Source organism: Furipterus horrens, unplaced genomic scaffold (assembly GCF_987537825.1).
Source record: "Furipterus horrens unplaced genomic scaffold, mFurHor1.1.pri manual_scaffold_11, whole genome shotgun sequence".
NCBI lineage: Eukaryota > Metazoa > Chordata > Mammalia > Chiroptera > Furipteridae > Furipterus > Furipterus horrens.
The window spans coordinates 68,162,004-68,170,609 of NW_028327181.1; the positions used below are offsets into that span (position 1 = coordinate 68,162,004).

General features: G+C 43.6%; 1 long non-coding RNA gene across 1 annotated transcript; it reads right to left on the reverse strand.

Annotated features, from left to right (window-relative positions):
* Positions 1–237: 237 nt before the first annotated feature.
* Positions 238–6,343, reverse strand: LOC149998143 (uncharacterized). Its single transcript, XR_016514057.1, has 3 exons — positions 6,202–6,343; positions 3,813–3,884; positions 238–252 (listed from the first exon to the last, which is right to left on the reverse strand). It is a non-coding gene; the product is annotated as an uncharacterized LOC149998143 (long non-coding RNA).
* Between the last annotated feature and the right edge of the window lie 2,263 nt (positions 6,344–8,606).

Below are 8,606 nucleotides of genomic sequence, written 5' to 3' on the forward strand. Positions count from 1 at the left end.
AAAAAATTGAAAATGCATTGAGGATAATAAATGCTCAAGATAGGCTGGAAGCCCTATCCACACTTACAGAATTGTAGCATTTTATTGCTGGGAGAAATTGTAAAGATTATCTAATCTGAACCCCTATGTATCTTATAGATAATATAACTAAAAAATTATAAATAAAAACAATTAACTTACAAAGACTTGAGGAACAAAAGACGTTGAAATGAGTCCTTATGAATTTCTTTTAACTGATTGTTACTCAAGATTCTGAAAAATAAAAAGGTTATTTCTGGATCAAAAGGCAAAATAACTACAATTATTTACGACACAGAAATATATATGGAGAAGCCTGGACAGAAAACGAAAGCAAACATAAGAGTTTATAGCCAATGATACGGAGTTAACGGAGGAAGCACAAGAGGACTTCAGGATAGCACAATTAATATCCTCAGAGAGCTGTAAGCAGCCAGCACATCCACTGAAAAGAATGAACTCAGCCTTATACAAATGGAGTGTTGTCATTCATAAAAACAATGCTCAGTATATGCGCAGCAGAAATGACAGTTGAATAAATTAGAAAACTGAGCGATCTGGCCAGAATTCTCCATAATGAAAGAGGAAGGGAACAGGAATGAGCCACAGACAAGCCTGACACCTGGTCTGCCCAAGGAATGTGAAGGCCTTTGCTTTATCTAGTCTCTCAGTAACGACGAGGGACATGCTTGGGGTTAGGGGTGGGGAGTGAGGGGAGTTTCACTCATTTCCTACATGTGAGGAGCAGAAAGGCACAGGGCCAGTGCCTCCAAGAACGGAGCGAGGGAGTGGTAGAGAGCCAGTACGGAAGCAGCTCTGCCAAACGTCAACGTGGGTGTCTCTTGCAGGAGACTCCGCGCTCCTTGCACATGACATTAGGTGGTGCCCCCTTCAGGAGCCTTGGGGATTGGAGGAGGTGCTGTGTTGCCTTGTGAAGCCATTTCCATCAAGTTCAGCGTTTGAAATATTCTGCTTTTGCTCAATGTCTGTTGGCCACATATTTTTATAACCGCATCTTGTAGCATCATTCTACCCCAAAGCTTAATTCTTTACTCATAGCATATGGCAAAATATTACGGCCCAGAAACTCAACAACTAAGATCAGGGACTGTTCTCAGTTATAAGGTAGTTCAGATGACACAGATATAGTTACCTTTAAAAACAAACAAACATGAAAATAAAAACACAAAGACTTTAATTCCAACAAACAAGTCTTGGAGTCCTAAAAAGGCATCAAAGACCCTGGCCTCAACTTGAAATTCACCACATTATAAGGAACAGCAGTGATGGCCAGAATGTGTATGCAGCGGGAATGGTCAGGGGTGATGCTCTGATTCATTGTTTTCTCACCTCCCTTTCTCACCTCACGCTTTCATATTTCCATAGAAATGGTCCAGAAAGAAAAAGCAAAAAAACTGCCATGTCCAACAATGTTTATAGTAAACCTTTTCATAAATGTAAAACATTGGGAAAAATTGTACCTCCCTAAATCACTTAAAACTGTATGCGTATTTTCAAATCACATATTTGTTGCAGATGTCATTCACATCACTACTTAGAAGTTATAACCAGTTATTAGATCTACCACTATAGCTCGTTTCTTAGTATGTTAAGAGAAGCAGATCTATTACTATATCAATAGCTTTAAAAAATATTTGAAAACTTTTTTTCAGTAATAGTTTTCCTTTATTTTCTTATATATTTTTTAAATTTATTTTTTATTGTTTTTCTATTTCATTTAAAAACATAGTCCCCAAGAACAGAGGCTTCTGCCAATCACCAAAGAGACTAAAGGAAAAAACAAAAAGTTGAAGAAATCCTGCTCTGGGGAGCCTATTGACCCTACGTTAGAGACCTCTCCCGCATAAGGTAGAAATCTCAAGCTGACTTAGAAATCTTCAACACTTCCCAGATTCATGCTATTGTCTATAAGATCCCAAACACATATTATTTTTTTAAAAAGTAATGTTTAATTTTTACCTTAAAAATGTGTAATGTATATTTCTCATGGCTCAAAATTCCATAGGTATATAGTTACACAATCCAAAGTTTTTTCTCCTACACCATCTTTCAGACTACCCCGTTCTCTCTACTCCTTAAAGAAAACCAATCTTATTTATTTCTTGTGCTAAATGACTTCCGTTTTTCTTACAAGTTTGGGAAATAAAATTTCCAATTCAGACTCTATCATGAAAAATATAAACTATATATAATTTCAAAGAAATTCATAAGTTAAAAAAAAAACACCTGCCTGGTTCTAGCATTTTTTGTTACCAATAAGATATCTTAGAGGGTGATCATAAACCCTATTTTTAGATTACTATGGCTAGTAGGTCTCTTATTATTAACTCAGAGGTCGTTTATGACATCTATTCGAGTTGAACTAATAATATGACACACAAACTTGTCATAAAAAATGCCAGTTAATTACTTTGAATGTAAATATTTTTCCCAAACTACTTGTGTACCTAAACTGACTTTTATACAAATTGATTTTAAAAAGATAAAAGAAAAATAGGCAAAAAAGGACAGGGCAAAATCAGAGAAGAAATATAAATGTTCAATATTTAAAGATTCCTTAAAATTGTTGTTCTCTTACAATTGTCCCCATTTCCCCCCCCACTGCTCTCCCCTGCCCTGCCCACCCCCAGCCCTCTCCCACAGCCAACCCCCTCCATGTTGTCCATGTCCATGGGTCATTTACACTAGTTTCTTCACTAGACCCTTCCCCTTCTTTCCCCCCTTTTCCCCCTCTCCCCTCTCCTCTGGTCACTGTCAGCCTGTTCCTTGTTTCCATGTCTCTGGTTCTACTTTGCTCATTGGTTTGTTTTCTCATTAGGTTCCTGTATGAAGTGAGATAATATGGTATTCTTCTTTCACCACCTGGCTTATTTCACTACGCATGATACTCTTCAGTTAAATTTACAAGTAATCAGAAAAATTCAAATTCAGATGGGACCCCTTTTATTCACTCATTACATAAGCCAAAAAATGGAGACTATCAGTGCTGGAAATGAATGCTGTCGTGGCCTACTACTGACTGGAGCATAAGTTGGCACAACTTCTTTGAGGGCAGTTAAAATGTTATATCAGAATAGTCTTCACCCCAACAATTTCATTTCTAAATATCTATTCTGCAGAAAGCCTGTCCATGTTCACAAAGATGCATGTACAAGAATGTTCATTGCAGCAATACGTGCAACAGGAAAACTAGACGTAATCTAAACATCCATCAATAGGGGTATTTTTAACTGTAACACACCCATCCTGTAGAATATTATGCAGGAGTTTAAATGAATTGGTTAACCAGGAAGGAAACAAATCTAAGACATAGCAAGAGGTGGAAGGACCAAGTTGTTACCATTTATGTAAAAAAAAAAAAAATGAAAATCATACAACATGCCTATCGTGCTATCAGTATGTAGGCAAAGGCACGGGGAAAGGTCTGCAAGGGCACACAGTAAACAGCTCAGAACAGCCTCACCTTAAGGGTGGGGGACGAGGGCGGCAGCGAAGGTTTCACTATACCTGTATTTCATTTTTATATACTGAGAATATAAACATGTATTACTTGTTACAGTGAAGAATAAGGTTAAATTGATTCATTTTAAAGAGGGCCTGCCAATTTAATTTTTAAAATAAACACAGACTTGGAATCAATAGAGGTTGATTTATGATATGGAGGTGAATACCTTTTCTCAGAGCTACTGACCTCAAAATTGGGGACTAAGAAGGATCTTACAGTGCAGTCAGGTTTGTTTGTTTGTATTCATTTTTGGAGAGACTATACTCACAGTTTCTCAGTTGTATGGAAGAACCTCCATGAATACTTATCAAGGTAAGAAATAGAGTTGCCTTTTAAATTGCTGCAAAGAAACACAGTTAATATCTTTAAATAGGCAGGAAAAGAACAAACAGTAATTAAAACAGTCATGGCAAGCTTGTGGGGATTAATCAAATGCAGAAAATACCAGCTTTCTAATTTCCACAGCTATCAGCTTTCCCAGTCTGCACAAATTAATAAAGACATAATGTGGGGCCCCTGGCACAAACCATGAGGCATCTCCTCAGAACCTCAATTTATTATCTAGGCTAGGTAATGCCAGTTAATTACTTTGAATGCATTTTCTCCCAAACCACCTGTGTCTAAAATGACTCCTTGTACAAACCAATGCAAAAATAATAATTCAACAGAAAAATTTATCATTATCAGCAAATTAACATAAAGAAACCTTGTGTCAGCCAGGCCACAGCAAAACTTTGGGTCAGTGCCCTCTGTGGGAATCTTTCCAGGTGTTAGAAAGATAAGGGCAATTAGAAATGAGAAGGACTGATATGGAAAGATCTCACAGACATATTTGACAAGGAAAAGCACAAATCACTGAGCAAGGAGTAAAGTATTACCTCTTTAGGGGGGAAACTGCAAAAGAAAAGGAAAAGAAGAAAGAGAGAGATTGCAAGAACAGACACATGCCAAAGTGGTAACAGGAGTGGCGGGAAGTGCTGCGTGGGATTTTCACATTTGTCCTGTGTGTTTCTGTGACTTTATAACACCAACACCAACAACACAGGGAGGCTGTACCCATGAATTACAAGTGTTTAAAAGAAGCTGTGAAATTCCCAAGGTTCAGTCTCAACCACTAACTCCGTGGGTGACTTTGAATCTTCACCTTTAGCTTTGTCCTTGTCCCTCAGCGACAACTTACCTATCCAGTTTATATGCGCGTTTCCCAGGAAGGTGAGAAAAGTCAAACGGGTCCCTGTCTGTCCCTCTGCACAGTGGACACTTCCACCCAACCAGAATCCTTCTGGTTGCTTTCGGCTCCCCAATAAAAACTGCCCAGTCTGAACTCATCGCCTTCAATCTGGCTCTCCTCTCCAACTGCTCTTTGTCCACCTCGTACACCACTGTGGTTCTCCTCATCACCCAGGACAGAAACTTTACAGGGTCGTATTTGATTTTTATCTTTCCTGTACATCCCATTCCCCAACTCCAGCCAGTTACTACAGCCTGTCGGTTTTTCTTTACACTGTTCCCAGGATGTTCTTTCTCCTCCTATCACAACCACTCTTCTCGCTTTACTGCTAGATTTTGCTCAAGTATTCTACTGGTCTCCCTGAATCAGGCTTTCCTCTTGAGATCGCTCTACATATGGAATTTAAAATAACCCTCTTATTTTTACCACCTGTCTCTCTCACTTGAAAACATTCAGGGGCTCTCCCAGTCTCAGTGCAATTTCCAAACTCCTAGAGCCAAAGTTTTTCATAAGCATATTTTTCACCGCTTCCTAAACCAATTCTTGACAGCAAGACTAGCCTAATAAGTCCTGATCGTTCCTGCAGCCATGCTGCTGCCAAGACTGTACGCATTATTTTTCCTCTATGTAACAAACCACAGGCACCTTTAAGTCCCAGTTAAAGTTATAGCTTAGCCATGCAGTCTTCCGACTTCCATAGGCCAGTGACTACAGATTCTGCTGAATTATACCACCTCTGGCCCGTATCTTTTTTAGTACTTAACTATATATCATCTCCCTTTTTAGTCATATTCCCTTTCTTCCCACCTGTCATTGTCATGTTTTATAGACAATGTCATACATCTGTGGCTCCCATAGTACTTAGCCCTGGCTGGACACAGAATGGGTGATATATTTAGAAAGCCAGGTGGCAAATGTGAGTTCTGGGTATAACTGCATATATGATAGGCACTGACATATGTGAACTCATCTAAATCTCACAACAATCCTAAGAGATGATAACTATCATAATCTTGACTCTACGGATGATGAAATTGAATCCAAACACTAATATATGGCATAACTGCATTCAAACTCGGGCACTCTGGCTCTAGAATCTCTTCTCTTATCCAATTTGTTGTATCACCACCAATGAGATTCGGAGAGGGCCACGAAGCTGTAAAGAGGATGGCGTAAAAGTGGGCGGAGAGTAGAGGGTTAAGGAATGAAGTGATGGGGCTAAAGAAAAATCACTAAGGAAAAATGCGGAGGAGGAAACAATGGTAAGAAGGAGAATGAAGATAAGGAATAGATGACAAACAAAATATAAAAGCAGGAAGTAGTCAGTGTGGGTTTGAGAAGATGAGGACGGCTCAGGGAGACCAGGAGGAGAAGGCCGGCAGGTCAGGCATGTTGCGGAGAACAAAGGATGAAAGGCAATTCTTACAAGGTGGTGAAGGTGTCGTTGTACGTGTCGGGGTCTGGCACAGGCACTCTGTGGAGCTTCTGCGTTGGGCCGAGGCCAGAACAAGACAGCGTCTCATTTTGGCAGGAACAGAGCTCACATATATTGACGATGGTATTCTGTTCAGGCATTGGAGGACCGACCTCAGATGACACTGCCTGATGGGCCCTGATCAACTGCTTGTCCCAAGAGGGATCTGTTATCTCAGACCAGGTTGGCTGCTGAGGCTGAACAGTCTCTGGATGTCGAAGTGTCTCCTCAGGGTGTTTCGGAGGAGCTGTGGCCTGCTGCAAGGGTGTCGGATGTTCAGCCTCCACGATAGCTCCTGGCTTTATGATGAGGTCCAGGTTCAAATGTAGGCCTGTTACCTCAGGCCAGAATGGCTTCTGGGGCTGAACAGTCTCTGGATGTGAAAGTGTTGCCTCAGGGTGTTTCGGAGGAGCTGTGGCCTGCTGCAGGGGTGTCGGATGTTCAGCCTCCACGGTAGCTCCTAGCTTTATGGTGAGGTCCAGGTTCAAATGTAGGCCTGTTACCTCAGGCAAGATTGGCTTCTGGGGCTGAACAGTCTCTGGAATTGGAAGTATAGCCTCAGGGTGTTTCGGAGGAGCTGTGGCCTGCTGCAGGGGTGTCGGACGTTCAGCCTCCAGAGTAGCTTCTGGCTTGATGGTGAGCTTCGGGTCCGGTGGTCGACCGTTGAGCCAGATTGGCTTCTGGGGCTGAACAGTCTCTGGATGTGGAAGTATAGCCTCAGGGTGTTTTGGAGGAGCTGTGGTCTGCTGCAGAGGTGTCGGATGTTCAGCCTCCACAGTAACTTCTGGGTTTATGGTGAGCTTCGGGTCCAAAGATCGACCTATTATCTTGGGCCAGAATGGCTTCTGGGGCTGAACAGTCTCTGGATGTGGAAGTATAGCCTCAGGGTGTTTCAGAGGAGCTGTGGTCAGCTGCAGGGGTGTCAGATGTTCAGCCTCCACAGTAGCTTCTGGCTTTATCGTGAGTTCCAGGTCTGAATGTTGGCCTGTTACCTCAGGCCAGATTGGCTGCTGGGGCTGAACAGTCTCTGGATGTGAAAGTATAGCCTCAGGGTGTTTCAGAGGAGCTGTGGCCTGCTGCAGGGGTGTCGGATGTTCAGCCTCCACAGTAGCTTCTGGCTTGATGATGAGCTTCAGGTCCAGTGGTCGACCGTTGAGCCAGAATGGCTTCTGGGGCTGAACAGTCTCTGGATGTGGAAGTGTCTCCTCAGGGTGTTTCGGAGGAGCTGTGGCCAGCGGTGGGGATGTCAGACGTTCAGCCTCCACAGTAGCCTCTGGCTTTACGGTGAGCTCCGGGTCCGAAGGTCGACCTGTCACCTTAATATGTTTATTATACTTGGGAGGCTGAGCTGGAAACTTCTGCAGGCCTGTGGAAGGGTCTGCATTGTTCCACGGGTAAAGAGGCCGTTGGAGCAGAGCTGAGCTGTCTTGCTCCTTCATAGCTTCAGGAGGTTCTCTCATCTCAGGGGCTTTTGGTTCCTGAGTTAGGATCTCCTGAAGTGTTGAAAATGTTTTTCTGTCTAGGAAGTTGTCCGTTGTCAACTTCGCATCATACATTGGCGATGCTTCGGCCAGCAGCCACAACAGCTGCAATTGTACAACAATCAGTGGGGCCCAGAGGTGCAGCCCGGACATGCCAGCAGAGGTCCGGGTGACACAATGAGCAACCCAGGAAAGCTGGGGCACAAGGAGTGACCCGGAGGGGATGGGGCACAGTGAGTGACCTGGGGGCCCAGGGCACAGTGAGCGATCTGGTGTCGGGAGCGGGGGTGTCTGGGGCAGCGCAATGAGACCCAGACAAATGAGGTGCAGGCGCACGCACTGAGCAGGAGCCTACAATTGGCAGCCATGTCACAATTGGCAGCGTGTCACAGTTGGCAGCTGTGTCACAGTTGGCAGCCATATCATGCACGTGCCCCTTAGCAAGAAAGCACCCCTCCCCCACCTCAGGTTCCAACCTTTAGGCAGTTATATTAGTCTGGGGTGAGAGTACTACAGAAGAGCCAGCCTTTTTCTCCAGAATCACTGGGGACCAAGGGGTCCTTTTTTCTGCAGAGAGGACAGCTCCCTCCTGACGGGCCTCCCCTTCCCCCTCACAGTGAGGCAGAACTGGGCTGCACACCTGGCGGCCACGGACGCCAGCAGCCAGGGGCGGTGGATGCGGGCGGTAAAGAGGGTGGGAAGTTGCGGGGGCAGAGGTGCCTGCTGCAGAGCTTCCCAAGGAAGCCACAGGGCCTGGCATCCCAGGAAATTCCCAAGTGCTGGTCAAGCTCCTGCAACCTGAACTCCCCCTTAAAGCTGAAATCTGAGTGACATTCTTCTGCCCTTTGGCTACACTGCTTTTTAAAAAGTAGCTGA